This window comes from Gavia stellata, chromosome 2 (genome assembly GCF_030936135.1).
Source record: "Gavia stellata isolate bGavSte3 chromosome 2, bGavSte3.hap2, whole genome shotgun sequence".
NCBI lineage: Eukaryota > Metazoa > Chordata > Aves > Gaviiformes > Gaviidae > Gavia > Gavia stellata.
The window spans coordinates 66,928,579-66,951,308 of NC_082595.1; positions in this window are offsets into that span (position 1 = coordinate 66,928,579).

Consider the following 22,730-nt stretch of genomic DNA (forward strand, 5'->3'; position numbering starts at 1 on the left):
GACAATATATTCCATGGTGAAGGAAAAGCTGTAAAACAGAGTCTACAGTCTTTCTACCGGCTGTAAAACAGAGTCCATTAGTCATGTTAAAAAGAAAGTTGAAGAGTGACTTGATGACAATGCCGAAATTCTTTTTTGGGAAAAGGAAAAAAACCCACTCTGAATACTTAGGGTATTAGGTATTAAGTTAGGTCAGGACAAAAGGGTGCGACAAAAAGCAGTGGGTGAAGCTGAAGCCAGGTAAGTTAAGACACAGTGACAGTGCTTTTAGCAATTGCTTTCTTAATTATGGGGGCAAGCTTTGAAGCTGTAAGGTCTTTCCTACTTTCGAAGCCTGGACACTTTCTGGAAGGTAATGCTACAGCCAAAACCACATTGAGTACAGCACCACGCAGTGCGCATCAGGCTGTATTCAGAGCTGAACCAAGAGCTTTCAGGGAAGGTATTTGGCAGTAAAGATGTTTTATCTGTGAGTTAGGAACAGTTTTACAGGGAAGACAACTGGAAGTTTTTCTGGGCATTCACGGTAGCACAGCTTTTGCAGCCACAGAAAGCTTTGAGGGAAATGTAGGACATCAAGATTCCAGGTGGGATTTGTAGCACAACTTTCTCTGACTTCACACATTTGTGTTCTCCCCGTGTTGTGTTTTAGGTGCCAAAGTGATATTTCAAAACTCTCTGTGAAAAATAAGCAGCATCTGAAATAGCAGGCAGTGCCACTCCCTTAGCATATCTATTACATTTCACTTTTCACAGAGTCATAGAATCATGGAATAGTTTGGGTTGGAAGGGACCTTTAAAGGTCATCTAGTCCAAACGCCCCCCCCTTCAAAGAGCAGGGACATCTTCAACTAGACAAGGTTGCTTAGAGCCCTGTCCAACCTGACCTTGAATGTTGCCAGGGATAACATTCTGCTTTTATAACATGCTGCTGTTTTCTTTGACTCCTAGGCAGGGCCAAAACGAAAAGTGATGGGTAAGAGAAATAGATTGTATATCCTAACATAGAAAAGAAATCCTCAAAACATTTCCTATTGAAATAGCCATTAACACTTTCTTTTCCCCATCACTAATTTCTAGTTATTAAGATCTTAAGCTAATTCCACTGTTCTGAAGCAGTACATCATGCTACAAAAACTGGATGCATATCCAGTTTGGAGCCAGGCTCTATGTGCTCTAAGAAGCTGGGTAGCTGGTAAATCTCCTGCTGTAGGATGTAGGCCTTATCACCCCACATCATCCTTGCCAGGCAATTTGTGCACCGGCATGTAGCAGCAGTTAAATGAAAAAGCCTTTAGGCAATCCTCCGGAGCTGAAGGTGAAGAACTTGCTGCACAGGAGGCAAAATTGAGAAATGAAAAATAAAAATGTCACTGCAGAACAAGCAGGAGAAATCCATAATTATTTCTACTTAAAGAAGTGTTACAGGAAAACCCTGCTGAGGGAATAAGCAGGATGAAATTTCAGCAGAAGCTGGGAAAATGTCCCTTATCTTCATGAATAAAAGTTATCCTTATTGTTAGATAAATCGATCATTTATTTTTAAAAATATTGTACATTGAGGCACTAAACATTATTTACGCAATTCTGAAAGCCCCCTATTTGTGCCATGCATGGATTATTTTGTCCCTTCTAGTACAGTGGCATGTTTGGGGAGAAGCATGGAAGCTGTGCCCAGGAGATACTTATAAAGTGCCTCAACAGGACAGGAGAGCTGAGCGTGCCATGGGACAAGCAGTCTCACTCACTTGGGGGTAGAGCAGGACTTGCAGTATTGTTTTAACGCACATCACAGTAGAATTTGGGAATTTTCAGCCAAATGGTATGAGGTTAAAAAGTGTTGCCATTTTCCATGCAAAAAAAGTATTTCATGAAAATTTCTAGGTATTGCAATTTGATTTTATTCTTTATCAGAATGAAACTGTAAAAGAAAATCTACTAGTTCAGTGGGAGGTCACTTGTCTGAGATATGAGAAACATACATTCAAGCGCAGTTTTTAGGGTGATTCTGTTTCTTAGATATGAGTCCATTCGGTTTATAGTTTGAATGAATTTGTGTTTCCAGACAGGCCAATGCTTTCCCAAACATTTTTTGATCAGTCCTGACCATGTCAAGAAAAGTGGGCAGGCTGTGTTGTATGACGGGAATTTCCAGGCAAAGATGCATTTCTGAGATATGTCTATGTCCCTGATGACTAAAATAGTCAAAAAAAAGTTACAACAACTCTGAGGCAACTCTGCTTTGAGCCTCTCTGAGTGCCCAGAACCAGGGTGGCACAAAGCTACATCTGCTTCCACTTTGGTCCTTGCCTCACTTAGATCTGATGTTCTGCACTTAGGAATATTCTTTCTCTTCCTACAGTGTAAGATCTTGTGCGCCTGGCTCCTGTAAACCCGCTTATACAAAATCAAAGTTTGGGACTTGTTACAGGCATATTGCATAAAGTCAGCAAGGAGTACTAAGTTAAAATGGATTTGACATTCTGGTTTATGTTAACTTCATCTGTTTGTGTTCAAACTCCAGTAGCTGCCTGGTAGTCTTATTTCTTTACTAGTCTTCCACTGCTTCTATCCCTCAGGTGCAAGCCCCTCTTGCACCCCAAAAGCTGTAATAATACTGTGTGGTGCTAAAAATAATATGCTGTGCTTCACATCTCTTCAAAGTGAAAAAGCTAATGTTAAGGAAATCTGTAATTACATTAGCATTACCTACGTCCTACATTAGTGCAGGAAAAATTATGCATCCTTTTCGTATAAACAAAGGTATGATCTCAGGTAATAGGAAATACAGAAGACATTTAATTGATTTTCAGAGCACCCCTCAGTGAGTTATGAACAAGAAAGACAAATTTTAAAATCACACCCATAATGAATTAGCAAAAAAAATTATTTTCTCTAGCATAAACAATTGTAGAGGTACATAAAAAAAAGAGATTGGAGTACCTTTCCCCTTGTTTGCACAAAATAACTGGCCATTGGACGGTAAAACCTTGCAGAAATCTGGAACCTCTCCAATAGAATATCATGTTATTCTGACAGTAACAAATGGAAGAGAAACACTTCATATCTTTTCCTTAGTGCAAAGCAAATCATGAGTCTGTTCTCAAAAATGTCTGCCGAGCATGGGTTTCTTTTCAAAAGTAATTCAACTGCTTGGCCCAATCTGCAGGAGATTTAGGTATCTGAGTCCCAGAGACCTCTGCAAAACAGCACCTGTGTCTTAATGATCTGCTAGGGCAGTGGGGTAACTACCATTTGTACCCCTCCAGATCGCCCCCTTGCCTCGAAGCTGATCTCATTCATCAGTAGAACAAGAAGGAATGAAGTATAAGCACACTACAGTATTAAGACACTATAACGTGCCTATGTCTTCTCCAAAGAAAAGTAAATACCCTGGTAATACCGATGTCCATGTAAATACCCTGGTAATACTGATGTCCATGTATGTGTTTCTGTGGTTGTTACCCCTCCAGCATCTGAGGACTCTTAGTGTTCAGCTGATGAAATATAGCTAAGAAGTTGGATCTTGGAGAACTTGGTGCCTCACTATGTCATTCATTCTTTTTATAAAGTGAACATATAGTGGAGAAACTTGTGGACCAGAAAAACATTGAATTATATTTGTCCAGAGGTTTGTTTGTAGTTGAGGATTGCCACAGATTATATCCCCTCTTTTTTTTTTTTTGGCTTTGTGTGGTAGTAGAACAGGTTGCACATTATGTTTTAACAATTAATTTTCTATGTATTGCAATGTGTTAAGAGCTTCCATGGGGAAAGACATAGATAAATAACCAAGTTGTTGTCCAAGCAAGTTTTCCAAATGAGTCTTTCATATTATTCCAGTTTTTAATACTTTTTTTATTTAGCACCTATTTTTTTCCTTTTTTTTTTTAAACTGGTCTTTATTTTAGTCATGTGAGAGGTTGCCAAATGTGTCTCAGAAATCAAACTGTATATTAACATCTACTGATTTCTCCTTATCTACCATGTTAGTAATGTCTTCAAACATGAGATCTCTTGCCCGATTTTATGCTTCCCATCTTTAATCAAGCTGTGTCTTCCCAGCTGTTGTCCATCTTTAAGAGTTTCTAGAGATGAGCTCTGTTAAAATACTCACAACTTCTAAGGTAGGGAAGGAGGCTGGCTCCGAATTTGCATTTGTAGCTACTTAGCCCATAATAACCCTCACCAAAGTCAAGACTGGAAAAAGTAAAAATTTGACTACTATCATACCAAACTGATGGGTTTCCAACCGAAACTCTAGTGGCAAAATTTATCTGCTACTTTCAAGCCCTTATGAAACCGAATAATCTTCTAAAAAGATAAATTTAAAAGTTAATCCATTAATTTCAATCCTCATTTTCTTAAAAGCATATGGAGAGAAGAAACATGGATGATGTTTTCCTGAAAACAACTGGGCCAAACTGGTTCTCAGACTGGATTATTCGCACGTAGTACCAAAAATTGAGTATCTTTTAAATTTTATGCCTATTCATTTTTTTAAACAAACCAATTTGCTTAATAATTATATTTGACATTAGCATAAAGGTAACCAAATGTGCAACTTGGTTCTTGCTAGTAGAAACAAGTAGAGCATCCAGCAGCATATAAATCTTAACATTATTTTTGGAAAATGCATCACTTCTAAATTTGTAATTTGTCAGACTAACTTGAAAACTATTTAGGTAGAACTGTGGATGATTTGAGTATCAAAGGATATATTGTTAAAAGTAAAACAATGGAAGCTTCCAGCTGTTTTCATCATTGTTGGTGTCTGCAGACACTGTAGAGAGTTTTTCTTATTTACAAATGATGTCATATTAGTGATAATAAAAAACATTTATAAGAAAATGCTTTCTTGCAACACTCAAAGCAATTTGTAGGATTAGTTCTATACAACAGGGTGCAGGATACTGCACACTTTCAGTCCCTGTATTCATTATGGCTAAAACTGAATTAGCTAGGATTATATTTAAACAATATTAACTGTAGCAGACAACTTAGATTAGTGAAGAGCTAGTGTATAAGATGAGTTTATAAAATAACATGGAGTGTGCCAAGGTTTTGTGTCTAATGCAATGGTGTTTCTGTTGCACCCTGCTAACCAAACCATTTGTCTGAAGTATGAGAAGTAGCAGCAACTATGAACACAACTGCAGAGTGCAGAATTAAGTAATGAGAGCCATATTTAGGAGGGTTTGAAAGATAAGCTTCAGTGCGTGTGCCCAACTATTAGACAAAGTCCATAAAACCCATTTTTCTCATGTCTGGGTAGAAGAGCAAACACCAGTGGTATTTTAGTTACATCATCCTATTTTTTAGCATTTGTTTAAAGATGCCTGAAGACACCTGTGCTTTCAAGCTGACATTTTTCAAGCCCAAAGGAAAGACCAGTGGGTTGATTAATAAGGCATTTGTACACCCGTGGGCAGAAAATAGTTTAAAAGAAGGTTCACCTTAGCAATGCATTGTTTTCAGATACTTTATATTTTTTGTAGCTTGAGCGTGGGGTGTGAGCTTAAAAACTGAGACAGTGCTGCCACCTTGAGGATTTTCTTCAAGCATGTCCCTCAGCAGAAGTGAAAAATTAATTGCGCACCCTAATTGCATACAGTTTGTGTACTCGCTTGTATGTGCATAAAGCTTATATCAAATAACATTATCATAGTAAACATATATATCTATAGAAAATGCACTGGAAAAGATAATAATGCTCTGACAAACGTCTATAAACATAACGTAAGAAGATTTAGCGAGGAGGTGTTTTATAGAAAGACTTTAAAATAACTTTACTTTTCATTACCAAAGGATAAAGATGGGATACTTTTCTTGACAATGCTAGGTACCCTTGGTCATTCATAGAGCCACCAGGACTGTATGTGAAATCCCATTGGCCTTGTGAGTTCCAAGGCAACTTGGCATGGTTACCAGACCAAGCTCATTTACATGACCTGGGACTTAAGGAAGTGGACTGTATTTAAGAGTTATCTGTGATTTAGGATATTTAGACTTAGATATCTTTTGGTTTCGCCTAGCTGAGCTGGGAACTATATCCTGTAAAGGGATGCCCCAGACTGCAGCCCTGCATCAGAACACAGCGTCAGTCACTGCTGCAGATCCACATTTGTGTGGGATCCATTGGGGTACATCCACCTGCAGGATTTAGGGTTCTTTTTCCAGGACTTTGGCACTACAATGCTGATTTTTCACCACATCCAATGTTTATCGCTCTGTTCATTAGAAAAAATCCATAGGCTGATATTAAGTGTCTATGGAAAGAGAAAGTTTGAGTGGGATCCATAACACAAAGTACTGATGGGTGAGGCAAATACACATGCCATTACAGACAAGAAGAGGGCATCAGGAATACTATCCTTCTCAAAAACTGAGTCTCCTCAGGGGGGCTTAAATTCACAGTCTGGAACCTCTCCTTGTGTTAGGCATCTGCACTCACCATTTAGAAAACAGAAGATTGATTTGGTCTTTTTGGATACGGAAGGACATGATGTTGACGTTATCCTCTTCATACTGTTGCCCGGTGGCTACAGCAGTCACTTAGGAAATAGAAAGTAAGAGTTTTAGTCCCTCCTCGTTCTGAGCTGGTGCAAAGCAATGTTTCCTACTGCTCAGCTATCTTATAGTTTGCTAATGGGACTTCTCCCTGAGTGAGTGTTAGAAAATGGTTCCTGTTGTACCTCTTTTTTCTGTCATTATGAAATGAGAAAGCTTATCTGGTAGTTTCAATAGCAGGGATGAAGAGTGGCCCTTCCTGCCCTATGATGAAGGTCCATTGTATTAACGGAGGACAGAGATTTTAATTTGAATAGAGAATAGAACCGAGGTGTCTTATTTTGGAGGGCATGCTGTTTTGTAAGAGCCTCAATGTCACCTGAGTGATGAGTGAAAGTGAAGATAGTTGCCATGTTTTGCACCAATTTCAATGTTTTTTGCTCGTGTGATTTAAGAACATTGATTAAGCCAGATTGAGAAGAAAGTGAAGAGGGAAGAAGGTGAAGGGATGCTTTAGTTTATGTCTGGAGTTAGCTGTCTCAGGTATCTGTAGGCAGGCAGCTGCTCTGTCCCCCAATGGCAGTAGTTCAGGACACGTGGAGAGGAAAATTTCTAGAGATGTGAAAACTGCATTGATGAAAAGTTAGTCACCGCAGTCTCCCTGGAGACGAAAAGAGTTAGTGGAGCTGGAGCATCACAATCTTCAACTTCAGTGTTCAAATTTTCATCAACTCCCACTTTAGTGCCTAAACGTCTTAATAGCCTTAGGTATGTATACTGAATTAATATTTCATGTTGTCAATGGTAGTAAAGTTCCTCACCCAAGATAGACATTTCAGTAATAGGCACTATAATTAGCTTTAATTTGTTTTTTAATTTGGCTTAAAAATATTTTCATCATGAGCCAACAGCAGTGAATCTACAGGATATTTATCAGGTATGAGTCCGATATACTGTGAGTGAACAGATAAACACTCCTCTGCCAGATTATGAGTACTGTGAGGTATTCTGAGGGATTTACTGATAAGTAAAGACATTACACACCTGCTTATAGACATTACATACCTGCTTATACTGCATGTAGAGGACTTTATGTCTGAAGATGAGAAAAGAGCTTTAAAGAAACCTGACACCAAAACCCTACCTTTGTCCAAGGAGATCAGTGACACAGAAAAAGATTTGGTGGATGGAAATGATAATACTCCTTAAACTTCAGTTGAACTTCATTTCTCCATGCATCTCAAGGCATAAGTATGTTCCAAGCAAATTTTAAAAGCTTTCAGTTGCAATCAGCAGATGAAGTTACATCTGCTTTGCATCCATCCAGTTTACATCACTGTAGAATTTGGCACTACTACTCTACCAACTTCTTACAGGGAAAACATTTCATTACTGGCATGCTTTTATTTATTTGTTTTTGCTTAAGATAACACAATGATGAAACAACTGGATTTTATTCGCTTACTTAAATGCATTTCTTGGGCCACTCATTAAACAATAACATTAAAATAACAGGGAGAACCATCTGGCTTTTTGAAGTTTTTTTCAATACATTACCAAACCACATAGAGTATTTTACCAGGAAATAATGTCTTCCTGGACAGTCTGGATTCTTTTCCACATGTATGGAGGGAGATTGTCTATGTTTCTATCCATTTCTCACTTCAAAATAACTGGCTATCATGTGGTGAGGAATGCAGAATTGTATCACAGCATTTTGTATATGTGCATCTATGGAGAAAAAGACTAGTCTCTGTGTGTGTACAGTTACATTCCATACATATTTTAAACTGACTCTTCTTTAAGCTGTTTCCAATGCCTGTGTATGATCTGGTCATTTGACTTATCAAAAATAAATGTTGAAGGATGAGCAGAACTGCTGGGTTGAACGAGTTATGAAAAGCTCTCTCATGAAGTCACACACAACTCCACAGAACCAAAGATCTGTCTGTCTGAAACCTCATAAACCAGGAATAGTTCCATTTTAGTAGCTCTGCATAAAAATCTGGCAGATAGTTTCTGATTTTTTGTTCTTAAAGTTGAAGACACAAACTTTGAACTCAGTGCTTTAAACATTCAGGTAATAACACTTTTGTGTAATATTTTAAGTGGTTTGAAAGGGCTATCATCTAACAGAAAGTAGAGGCCTCAGCTGAGAACTGCCTGAATTTCAGACTGGCAATTCCCACATAACCTTCTTCTGCCAGAGGATGTGAGGGAAGGAAGAGACGAATCCAATAAAATCTGGTTTATCAGTCCAAAAAGGGCTTAGGAACACACACCAGATTTACAGCAAAAAAAGAGAGGTTAGTAAAATCTTCTGGTTCAAAACCCAAGCTCATCATCATACCACTTTGATTTAGTTAAAATAGGAATACATGGATAAACCCACCACCACCACCTACGTCCTCACTGCACTTTCATTCTCTTAACAACTCATTTCTCCTCAGTGATTCCATGTGAACAGGCTTTGGAAACACGAACTGCACTACAGTTTCATTGAGTGGATGTAAAAATGATATTAGAAGTTCATTTATCAATGTTTTACTATCAGACTGGAAGGATGTTTTAGAGGTATATTGGCCAGTGCTGTGGATGATAAAATAAAAACATGCTTATTACAGTTGCATACGGGGTGAGTTACACAGAAAGACAGGATTAAAATTCAAAACGAACAAACTGAGGAAATGGTTTGGAAAGAAAACCAGATGCAACTTGAATGCAAACTTTTTCACTTATGCAGGAATAACCGACTGCATGAACAGACTGAGGAATGACAGGCTATGCAACAGTTCTGCTGAAAAGCACCTTGGGGTATAGCAGATAACCAGCCAAACCAAGTCACCAATGTGGTGATGTTGAGAAAAAGATAAGCTTCATATTAATGTGTACAGAGAGTGTCATATGCAAGCCGCACACTTTCTGCTACTACTGCTTCTGCTTCTTTGGCTACCTATATCTCATCCATCCTTAGGATCTCATCTCTACCTAATGTCTCATCCACCCTAAGGGTCTTCATTTTAAGGAATATGTGGACCAGTTGATGAAAATGTCAAGAGGGACAGGAAAGGTCAGAGATCTGAAAAGCACTGTCTGTGAGGAGCTGCTCGTGGTGGAGGCGGGGTAGTTTAATACAGAAAACAGAGAAGACAAAGAGAAATTTGCCAAAAGTCTTCAGATACAAAAGCTGCATACACAGAAACATAAAAACTAGGTGCAAAGAGGAAAGATCGTAACTATTCCCTGTGCCTGTGTGAACCACATGAACTTTAAAGCGCGGAGGGAGTTGAAGCACTTACTTCACTGATGTTTTTAAGAATGATTTGAACAAATGTCTGTCAGGATACATAGTTGACTTTGCGTCTGAGGCATGAAGACAGAGTAGGTTATCGGCTGGTATCTTTTCCTAATCTATTTTCCTATTACATTAATTGAAAAGGCAGCAACAATCAAAACTTTCTAGGCTAGGAGGGTTCAAGATGTAGTAAGGTACAATGATTACTGTACTGGTAACCAAATGTTCCTCCACATGTACATGGCCGGAAACTGCCACTAATGCCACAGAAACCATTGCCAACAGATGACCAGAGCACAGCAGTGTCTCTTAGGCCACCTGCTGCTGAATTTTCTATTTCCTTCTGTTTTCTTGATGAACTTTATAGAAGCAGCAATCTTTTCTACCTGTCCCCAAGTTATTGCCTAAAGAGGCAGTGATGGATGGTCAACTCTCCATTAGCTACTAGTGGCATTTCAGTAGCCAGGAATTCACACTGTGATATTTATGAATGAGTTTTCAAGTCAGCAAACAACAAGCATCCTGAGGTTTCCTAAATTCTGATCATCATTTGAGCCAACTGTAAAATTGCTTTGTTGTACCAGAAGAAAGCAGAGTTCATTTTAAAGATCTGATCTGTATTTTTGCCTGCCTCATATTATTGGATGATGTCATTTGGCCCAGGGGAAAATACTATCCTTTCAATAAGTGCTTGTAGCATTTCATCTTCCTCCTTATTTTGCCCTGTAAAGTTGTGGGTATTTTAGCAATATAGTATCCTGCGTCCTTGGAAAAATGTAATCTAACATCTGGGGAGAAATGGTTAGATAAATATTGAAAGAATAGGCAAAACTTGGAAAGTTCAAAATTAATACAAAATACAAATGTGTAGTTGTCTGTTCTTTTTACAATGCATTTGAACCAGTAAATAATTCTAATTTTAAAATTATATACATATATATGTATTTGTTCTCCCCATATACCTGCAGATCTGTTTATCTATGAAAGCTACTGAAATGTTTCTGCATTTTTCAGATGTGCGTATTATGTGTATGTGACTATATATGTATATTAAGCATCTCCTTTCAGTTCAATGCCTGCTATCTAATTTGAGATAAACACAATTCTGTTTAATCTTCTTTTACGTCTATAAATAGTGTGGCTATAAGTACTTTTTGCTCTCATAAAATTTTTGGAAGGCAAAGAACAAGGTAAACACAGATTTTTTTTTTTCCTCCTATATTTTGAGTTAATGATTTTTTAAAATGAACATCTTTGTCCTAAATCAAAACCACACAGCCTGTCAATGGCTTTTGGTGATTTAGAAAACAACTGTGGATCATATGGCACACAAAGGAAGAATGAGTTCACTGAAACTACCACCAAACAGAATTTTAGAAGCAGAAATAGAACTGGGTAGGAAGTGGTTTTCCTGTCCCGCGAAAGTTTTCGAGATCTCGTTTTTCCCATTACGCATCAGAATGAACCCAAAGCCCGCCAAAGATGACAGAGGGAGAAAGATAACAAAGCCCAGGTCTGGCAAAACAAGAGAAACAGAGAGTCAGGGTGAACATGTGAGCTCACAGCATTCGCATTTAAGTAGTCGGTTAGGTAGGGCACTTCCCTGGGACAAGGAACACCAAGGTGTGGGCTCCTGTTCTGACATCAGCCTGGGTCCCGAGCCTCCCCCTGGGTGACAGAGAGCGCTCAGCTCATGTCAACTGCACATTAGATTGGCAGTATAATCAGTTACTAGACTATCGACTATTCTATCAATTATTTTGATGCATGTATCTTCTTTGTCCATCTTTGTTAAAATTTTGGTGATGATAAACTGCTCTTTCCAACAAAAAGTTTTCCATTGCTTGGGAAATCTCTGCCCTTGTTTAGTTCTTACAGAATTAATTTTAACTCACAGTGTCCAACCCAGAGGATGCAAAATTTCCTGTCAGTTTTCTAATGGCTGCACTTGAACTAGACATAAAACCTTGGTCCCAAATCCTCAAAGGCATTTAGGCACCTAACTCCCACTGAGAGACGAAGACCAGACCAAAAAAAAAAAAAAAAGAGCGATTTGGGTATCACCACTATGAGCTTGCAGACATCTGGGGCCTGCAATAGAATCCAGATGGACTGTTTCTGCCTCAGTCCCTGAAGCATAGGTGCACGCTGGACTGACTTTGATGGTTGAGCCTCAGCAATACGACGTGCCATCAGAGAGCAGTCATACGCTGGGGATGACGGAGAACCATCCTGTTCTGAAGAAGCATTTCAGAGCTTCTTGCAACTTCAGAACAGTTGTCTATGCTGTACAACAGTGATGGACCACAATGGCTGGCCCAAGCCTGCCCTTGCTGCCACATCTGCACTGCTATTAATGTTTGAAGAGACTGAAACTAATGTGTTTATTTCTACCCAAGGTGAATTCAGACCTTTTACTGCAACCTAAGCATACTTGGTGCAGAGGAGCACACACAGCTCCTTTACTAACTCTGCAAGCTTGAAAAGAGACTGAGCAGAACAACAAAAGCCCTCTGGCACCAGAGCTGCTATAACTGCACAATGAAGCTGCAGACTTTAACTTTCAGTTATGGTACCACCATATTCAAATCCAAATGTTACTCTGGAGCTGTATTAAGACAGGTTAGCTGCATTTCCTCTGTCCTCCCTGCATCAGAGCCTCCAACGTTCACTTCAGTTGCAGAGGTGAGGAAGGCAGCCCATCCATTAATAGCGAGTCTGTCTCCAGTTGATAAGCTAGATGCCTGCTGCTTCTTTTCCGGTGACATCACTGTTTCATTTCTCTAGATTTCTCCTGACATGAAATACTCACGATACCACTATGGAAGAGAACCCTAGCCTCAGGCAATAGTTCAGAGCAATACTAATGCTCCAGGTAAACGGGGTGACTTCCGTAAAGCAAAGTAAAGCAAAATCTGTTTGCCCTCCCTTGTTGCTTGTTGATATAGTTTCATTCCCAAATCACTTGATGGCAAAAGATGACTGGATACTTTAAACAACATTGTTCTCACAGAGTAGAAAGAGAATAAGTGGTCTGCTGCACAGCTGTGTTCAACCCACCCACTGTACGCAGGGTGTAGTTCAGCCTTACTTTCTTATGAGGGTAATAAGTGTGCACATAGAATGAAATTAAGAACCCTTCCAAGTTCCGGGCCAGGTGCTGGGCAGATGTACAGTGAGGGGGTGGAGGGACTGCAGGGAAGCACTGAGAAGAAATCTTCTCTTGTAGGCCACCGGGCAGCTGCAGAGCCCCACAAGGAAGTCTCGTACAGGTCCGTGGCTTACCTGAGTGCCTGTAACAGAAAAGGATGGGAGTTTTGCTCAGCAGAGGATTTAGACTTTTCATGCCTGTCTCCATTCAGTAGCGATTCCATTGCTCCTTTGCTTTCATGCACAGAACTAACTGCTACAGCTACATCTCTTCCTCTGAGTCAGGCTCTGACACTTATTTGCGGGAAGTGAGACTCTCAGAAGTGAGCAAGGGGCTGGATTTGTCTCCTGGTGGCTGTTACTGACTTTTATTAGTACTTCATTTTGAGACAACTGTATGAAAAGAGTTATCTGAAATCTGCATTCTGTTGTTGGCATTCAATACATAACCTTTCACAAGAGAGAATTAATATGAGTCATGCAAAAAATGATGAAGACTACACCTAATAAAATGGGCTGTTTATACACATTCACTATACAATCATCACTTTCTGTTAACTAGCTACATTGAAATTTGCAGTGACTGATGAACTACCAAAGAGAACAGCAGTTAGGCTGCTGTTATGAAATGTCCATGTAGCTCATTTGGCTTTATGGAACGTGTTAGTATTAACACAGTCTACTATTTTATGTAAATAAATTTTTAATGCTATTTAAAATGAAAAGTGTGGAAACAGCCAGAAGACGTTTATTCTCAAGTCCCAGTCTTTGAACTGTCTTCTACTGTTTGGGGTTTTTTTTTTGTAGTGTAGAAGAACAACAATGACATCCAGTGGTTGTAAAATTCTCCAACTTTTTTTCTTCCATATTTGACACCATATCTAGTGTAGAGAATAGATTTATTCTTAATAAAATTATAAACTAAGATACAAATCATAAGAATTTTATCTTTAATAAACACTGAATAGAAGTGCAAAGCCTTAGCATGTCACCTTGAGACATTTTACAGCAGACATTTTTTAGAATGTATGAACACTCTTTAGATATTTTTTGGTAGCACTGAAATAAGTACAATGAATTTTCCCTAGAACTCTGAATCCAGTTAAATTCAGAATAAAATTAGCACATGCTTTTTAAAACTACTTTACATCCATAATTACTTAGTAGTATCAGCCCTTTCTTTCCTGCTTTCTATGCCTATTTGATGCCTTTGGAAATCAGAGGTACCTGGTAGCTTTTATGTTGTGATATGTACCGTACTATTCCTAAACATACGTATGTTAAGAACGAATAATGTCCTTTATCATTACTTCACCCTTCCCTGAGAAAAAGCAAATACAGATTCCCATAAATATTGAAAAAAGAAGTGAAGTGGTGAAGTTACATTATTTTCCAAGATTCTGTGAATCAGGCTGGAAATGAGGGGGAACCTCCCAGCCCGAAGGCCAATCCACTAATGCAATTTAATTTTCACTGCTGGTAAAGGTTCAAAAAGTATTAATTAAAATTATACAAGAGTTTATTCGAGCAAATCTTTTTTTTAGCAGGTAAATTACCAGAGGACTCTAGGAAATGTACCACCCGCATTTTTCTTCTACAGACAGCTTTTCATCTCGCTTCTCTGAGTACCTGCACTGTCCACTTTGCAGAACCCACCACAACAGGAGGCTTCCACACCTCCAGCTCCTGAGTCACTGGGGTGACCCAGTCCTACTCATTATTGCTGAGGAAGCCCTGTGCAATGCCAGCTATCGATGGCATTCTCCATTGAGTCTGAAATCCCTGAAATCCCTCTCCTGGTCTCAGAGAGCTTCAGGGCTCCCAAGCTCCCGTTCTACAGTAGGTAAATCACTTGGCTTCAGGAGCTGGAAACAATCTAGGGACTTCCCCAGGAGCCAGGCAAACCTGGATTTGCAACAGGGAATGCATGTATTTCAGTTAACCATCAACATTTTAAGCAAAGATGGATTTATGTGGAGAGAAGGGGATTCAGCAGTCTCTCCTGTGGCCGGTTAGATTTAATGAGACAGCTCTTGCTGTGGAGATTTCTTTCCCAATCTAGCGGCCCAGCAGGGATGAGTTAATAGGTGGGCTGCTATTTTTTGTTACATAGTCATTCTTCTTTCCTTCAGTTTAGCTTGGGGTGGTGCATGTCAGTACATTTGAGAACACTAAAATCAGTGTGAGAAAACTGACCTGTTCTTTAAAATAAAAATTAAAACTTTTGGAAAAATAGTGCTGTGATTCTGTTCTCCTGGGAATAAGTCCGCACTTGGAGCTCTGTGAAATTTTATTTTCATTCATCTGTCTGTATTTGGCAGAGGTACAAACAGACTGGTTTTGCAGTTTGAGAACTGTGCCTGGATTGACATATCATCTGCTCTAGAGAAGGAATTGAACTAATCTCAGCCTTTTCTCCTTGCTAGTGGTACCTGACAGCTCCTTTCACCCCAGCATTACTTGGAATTATTTACTAACTTTCATCAACAAATTTCACTCTATGACCTTCTGAATGCCTTGAAAATATCCACAGTCAAAAACTCAAACCGTGACTGTTGGTTTAAGGAGATAAGACTGTATATTTCTTTCCCCTAAAAGGATTGGCATGATACTCTCTGCAGCAAGGAAATGCATTTGTTATCTTCCCAGCTACTGCACAGATTGGAGAGGAATCGATACTCCTCCTGGTGCATCTCTTGGCAAAATACACTTGCAACTGAGAGAAGAGAAAGCTAGCTCTTGATTTCTTCCTAACATGGTATGCATGGTTGCTTAAGTCTCTTCCCAACTGCATTTGGGCTCCATAGGAAACAGGCACAGCCCTGCCAAGAATTGTATATGGCTTTATGTGTTTGAAAGTATCATGACTGAGGAAAAATATAGGGTGAGGGGAAAAAAGGCTTGTTAATGAGCAATGCAGCCTGCTTCCCTTCTCTAGTGACTTGGTTTTGCTACACATCTTGATCAATGGTATAAAGCAAAGGCAAACGTGGAATAACGGTGTTCTAATTATCAATGCATGTACAACAAAATCTTAATTTTGTATTTCTACAGACATAATTACACTTATATAACTGTAGTATAAATATATAGCATAAATATATTTATACTAAAGCGTAGAGGAATTAAGAGTGTAACTGAAAGACAGCGCAAAGTCTCTGACACTGCATAGATCTTCAAGGGGAAGAAAAATCTGCAGCACAATGCATTTTTCTACATTACATTTTATTTGAGGCCAGAATGCAGCCAAAAAGAGAAATCCCCATGGATATCAACTGGCATCATTTTATTGACTTTATTTGGGTAAAATCAATTTACAGCTATCATCTTTAGAGCCCCTGTGCCCACTGTCATCTCCACCGCCCACACTAGAGCTCACCTCCTTTCTCCTCCATCTCTTTTGCTCTCTGTCTTGTCCGCAGGGACATCAGCCCAGGGTTTCTGCCCACCAGTGCATGAAGTAGCACTCACAGGACAGCACCTCTCCCAGCAGACAGCCCACATTTGTTATGGAGCACACGGTGGAGTGCAGTAAGTCAAAACTCATGCTTTTGATGAAGAATGAAGTGCGCCGGTAACCCACTTTGCCAGGGAACTAGCTAAGTTCCTGCATTCTCCTGGAGAAACTGGTGGCTTGTGGCTCAGACAGGTGCACTCATCACTGGGTAAAAAACTGGCTGGACGGCCGAGCCCAGAGGCTCGTGGTGAATGGAGTTAAATCCAGCTGGTGGCCGGTCACAAGCGGAGTTCCCCAGGGCTCAGTTTTGGGGCCGGTCTTGTTTAATATCTTTATCGATCATCTGGATAAGGCCATCGAGTGCTCCCTCAGCAAGTTTGCAGACAACACCAAGTTGGGTGGGAGTGTTGATCTGCTGGAGGGTCGGAAGGCTCTGCAGAGGGATCTGGACAGGCTGGATTGATGGGCTGAGGCCAATTGTATGAGGTTCAACAAGGCCAAGTGCCGGGTCCTGCACTTGGGTCACAACAACCCCATGCAACGCTACAGACTTGGGGACGAGTGGCTGGAAAGCTGCCCCACAGAAAAGGACCTGGGGGTGTTGATTGACAGCCGGCTGAATATGAGCCAGCAGTGTGCCCAGGTGGCCAAGAAGGCCAATGGCATCCTGGCCTGTATCAGAAATAGTGTGGCCAGCAGGAGCAGGGAGGTGATTGTCCTCCTGTACTGGTGAGGCCGCACCTCAAATACTGTGTTTAGTTTTGGGCCCCTCACTACAAGAAGGACATTGAGGTGCTGGCGCGTGTCCAGAGAAGGGTGACGAAGCTGGTGAGGGGTCTGGAGCACAAGTCTTATGAGGAGCGGCTGAGGGAACTGGGGTTGTTCAGCCTGGAGAAGAGGAGGCTGAGGGGAGACCTCATCGCTCTCTACAACTACCTGAAAGGAGGTTGCAGAGAGGTGGGTGTTGGTCTCTTCTCCCAAGTGACTAGCAACAGGACAAGAGGAAATGACCTCAAGTTGCACCAGGGGAGGTTCAGGCTGGATATTAGGAAAAATTTCTTTACTGAGAGAGTGGTGAAGCACTGGAACAGGCTGCCCAGGGAGGTGGTTGAGTCACCATCCCTAGAGGTGTTCAAGGAACGTGTAGACATGGCACTGCGGGACATGGTTTAGTGGGCATGGTGGTGTTGGTTTGATGGTTGGACTTGATGATCTTAAAGGTCTTTTCCAACGTTGAAGATTCTGTGATTCTGTGAAGTGGTTACCCCCATCAGTGGGAGTTATGGGCTAGTTTCCAGGTGCATCAAAAGAGGAATAACTCCTCTGTGAAAACAGAAGATTAGTTGACTTCACTTGCTAAAATATATGCTCTCCCCTTAGGAAGGAAAAAAAAAAAAGGGATCCATGGATACTTGCAGACACACAGCAGCAGCATTTCACTTTTTATCATTGTCATTAATATTACCTTTGTGCTTAGCAGTCCCAGTCAAGACTGAAGAAAAGAAATGTGCAACCGCGGAATAAAAGCCACGGTCCCATCCTAACAAGTTCACAATTTAGAGGCAGCAGATGGACCCAGACAGATGGCAGAGTACAAGGGTGCTATGAGACAGGACTGATCTCAGAGCAGCCTCTGGCCTAATATTGCTGACCTTGTGTAAGCTTAATGGCCAGGTTTGACACGGTATTTGAAGAGGGAGGTAGCATCAACACCTGGAACTTGCAACCTCTTGTAATAAAAATACTTGATAATTTAAGAACAGAAATACATACATATAAATGTGTATGTGTTGATCACTTTTTTCAGATTTTAGTGTCATGTGAAATACGGACCATGCTAGGCAAAAATTAGAAGTTCTAATGTCAGTTCCTGCATATGCATCTCTTTCGGCTCCCACTACTTTTTTTTTTTTATTAATTTGCCAAACCCGAGCAGTTTTCTCTGACAAGATAATCATCAAGTTAGCTGTTTTTATGGTGTAGAGAGTAAATGGATATATAAGCTTTGGTCAGTCTATATTCTTTGGAGTGTTTTTATTTTAAAAAAATAGTTATGTTGTTAAAAGAAGTACATTTTATTTTGCCTAGAACCACAAATGTTAAAAATAATCTAATGTAAATCTAAACCATTCTGAAAGCCATTACCTTTGTCTTAAACATCAAAACTAAGAAAACCACCCAGGAATGTCAGTGTAACATAATAAAGTTGCTCAGTGGGTTGGATTGTCAAACTTCTTCAGAAGTTTTGTAGTTGTTGTATCATAAACCGAGGGAAACTGGTAAAGTCATTTTAGTTGCAGCTCAGACCACGCAGGATCTAACCATAACAGCTCCCAGCAAGCACATTTGAGGTAGGCCAAAATCGTAAAGCTTGAAAGTGCCAAGAGTACAGTAGCTATGCTTGTAAAACAGATATTTCCAGCTTAACTCACAGGGCAAATTTGCTTCAGGGCCAACAGCTGTAATGATCTCCGGAGTCCATTTTTTTATTAAAGACAAGTCTTTGGTTTATCTGCCAGTCTGTCATCAGCTTCTGCTGACGAGCTGTGTCCTTCCTGCAAAGTTCGCATATGATTCTAAAACCCATTATTTCTTGGTAGTCCAAATAGCAGCAGAATCAAATAGACATGTAAAGTCTAGTTTATTTTTCCAGACTTTATTTTATGAAGGCACAGTTCATAATGCAGACTACCTGTCTCTTTTTTGTCCTTCTCTTTTCTCTAGGAAAAAATGGAATTCTTTTTTCTCTGTTCCACTTGATAATTTATTATTATATTTTATTATTTTTAATGCCCTGTACTGAATATTCACCCCTGGTGCTATCTCATGCTTGTTGAAAGCGGTACATTGAAGCGTCTTGGCTTCTGTCCTCTCTTTTAGTGTACTTCCTTCAGACTTCGGTCTCGCCCTCAACTCCCTTTTCCTGTTCTTAGGTGGGATTTCTGGACTATTGCACTCTGACTTAAAAACATATGGGTGCATGGCCTGCCTTCTCAAATCAGAGCACTTTTTACCCTTAGCAATAGTAAGCTGAAGAGTAAAAGGGCTCTGAAGTCACCAAAGGGACGTAGGCACATTTGCCTTGCCCTACTTTCCATCTGCTCTCTGATAATGGATACACAGGCATCTTGCTTCTTGAATAAAATCTACTTTTGACTGATCTGTTCTCCTTAAGCAGTGCTGTTCTCAGTTTTAATAATGCCTGTTCAGTTTATATAATAACACTTTGACTTTCTGGTTCAACGTGTTGGCAAAAGGAGCCTTGTAGCTGGTGGCCGCCTGGCAGCTGAATTTTCCTAACTAACAGCAAAGTCACTGTCTCTTAGTGAGACCCTTGGCAGTGGCGAGCTTTCCCGAAATTGAAGTTACATCCACAGTGAGTGAATGTGCATTGACCAGCTTATCCTTCACAGAGCGGTTCTGCGGTTGGTAGCAAGTGTATTGCCCAGCCAGAAATTCAGTGAGGCAGCAGCCCCGTATTCCCCACCTCTGAATGTTTCAGCCGCTTGCCATTCTCCACTTACAGCTCAGCACACACCCCTTCTCTTACAGTCCTTATTCCCTCTACTGCATTAGTCGAAAGTGAAGCCACTTGAGTGTAACTGTTTTTAAAAATATGTATGTTTCCCTATATTATTGGCTGGAGGACTGGGGATCAGCAAAGAAGCCACAATGGACGTAATATTTTGCTTCCTCCATACCAGATTCATTGTGTCAATTGGACAAAGTTCCTCTGTACCCAGCAAAGAATAGGGCAGAACAGTCGGTGAAACAGGCGCAAGTTGAGGTAGTGAAGGACTAAATGTCTGCTCTGTGTTACACACCAGCTGCCAAGAACATTTCAGAGACATTGCAGCAGTTTGACAGCTATAATGCTCCATCCATGCAGCATTCGACGGACCATGCCCTTAACATGAAGACTGAGAAACTTTTCTCCACTAGAGATTCCCACACACAGAAGGCGTATCACCTGGCAATTTACAGGTGAGCAGGTCTGAGTCTTGAGGAAGGGGGAAAAAATAACCGTCTTCTATTCTGTTTCTATTGCTAAAAATGCCGTATATTGTTATTTCTTCGCCATCAGCAAAGTGAATAATAATGTACCAACAGATTGTGAAATACAAATAGAGTCTTTGTGGGAATTAAATTATTTACTATCATCAGTTTATACTTCAACTTACACTAAATTGATGCAATGTAGATGAATGTTAATGCCAATGTTTATTATAGATGCAGAGTCACCATTAAAAAAAAGAAAAGAAAAACCATCTTAAAGAAAATAAACCATTCCAGATATGGAATGGATTGCACAGCATTGTCAGATATCCCAAAGTTTTAGCATTTGCCATGGATGTCAACTTTGGGAGTACAGGAATGTGACGTCTCGGTCAATAAATCTGATCTTCTATAGTAACAGGCAAAACTGCTCTGTTGAAGGAATTTTTAAACAGCAGTCACTGATATATTGCACTAAAAGTAAGATTGTAATTTAAATCTCATTTAGAAATATAAATCTGTTGTGCAAAGAGTATGTTTGTATGATGTCACATAGAAGATCAGAAACTAGTAACTCAAGTTAAATATTAATTGGGAGTTCAATGCAGGCTGTACACAGCTTTGTGTTTTATAATTCATTAGGACCTAAACTACAAAATCTTCAAAGGATTAATAGCATCCTTAACAGGGAATCCCATTGTACACTCAAGTGTCCTTTAAGAATGATAGTTTAGCTGGTTTGTTAATAAATAAGATCACTTGTGGATAAAATTACTTATTTACAAATACAAGTTAATCTCTTCAAAACAAGCTTCCTAGTCATCAACATTTCCTGTGAAATCCATATAGGTTACTTTTTGTGTTCACTTATTCTAAAACAAACAGAAAATTATATTCAGTTCACAGTAATTAGCTTGATTAGCCTCACCTTCTTATTCAGGCATATTCCTAGAATAGAGACCTTAAGGTGAATATGTTAACAGCCTCCTACTTTGTAAAACAGTGTTATATTTTAGCATATAAAAGCCTAGCAAAAATACGCGATTATTATTCTTTTGATTTCTGTATGGGCTGCTGTGGGATTTATCAAAACTTTTTTTTAATGAGGAAGCCCAATTCTGCCTGTCCCAAAACTACAATTATGATCTCACTTGTGACAAAAAAGAAATGTGTGTTTTTATTTCAAGACAGCTGACTGGCCTTATTTCTTTTAATGTAAAACCCAACTGTGGATAGTGCACAGGCGGTTCTCATCCTGCAGAAGTATTTAAGGCTAACCTTATTCCCCCTCTCTGAGGTTTACCTTGGTTAGCTGTGTAGATATAAAAACTGAGTGTCTGCACTAGAATTTTACATCAAAACAACTACTTAAAATTTTCAGTATAAAGCAACTACAAAACACTACTCTCTTCTGCCAAGACAGCCCTTTGAGTGTGTTAGCACCTCATTTGTAATAAACTGGAGAACGCATCTGAATCTGGTCTTAAACAAAAAACTTAGGTGTGCACAGTGCAATTCAATATTTCAGCCACGTTTTTTTGAATGGATCAGGGGATCCTGAGCCACCCACCCCTCTGAGAAGAGAGGTCCCTAGTCATACAGGGAAGAAGAAAGCCTTGGAAAGGAGGAACACCAAGAAAAAGAGGCCAGCTGCAGGTCCTATGGCTGTTGCTCTGCCTCAGCAAGAATTTTTCCGTTGAAGCTGAGAACTGCAGTGGGTTAACGTGCACAGGCAGGAGATCTTGGGGGCCCTACCAGAGTGGGAAAGACAAGGCAATATTTTTTGGAGCCTGGTCCCAGGCAGCTTCAGCTCATTTTAATCAAGGAGGAATATGACTTTCTTTTTCTTTTTTTTTCTTTTTTTTTTTTTAAACCCTGGGGGGGCATTGTAACCCTCAGCCTCTCCACTTTCAGTCTTGCCCTTGCTTCAGACTGAGAACTGGTGTGATCTATTGTTAATGTTTGAATGGATTTCTGTTTGGGGTGGGATACCAAATGTAGGCTTGGTGAGCCACACAAAATAAATAATGGACGGGAAAGCTTGTTTTCCAGGCTGAAGTGTAGTGGGATGCGGAGTAGAGGTTAGTGAAGGAGGGGCTGGAAAGGTAGTTGGTTAAGATTTATTTGGCAGACATGTACAACTATTCTGTTTGAATTGTATTTGAATTAATTAACTTCATCTGTGTAAACTGGGTCAGTATCCTGTAATTTCCTAAGGGTATGGCTGTATCAGGAAACTGAGTAGTCAGCAGAGCTGGTTGAATAGTTAAAATAACTGATTTACAAATATTTCCAGGAATAAAACCACTGAGTTTCGTTTCT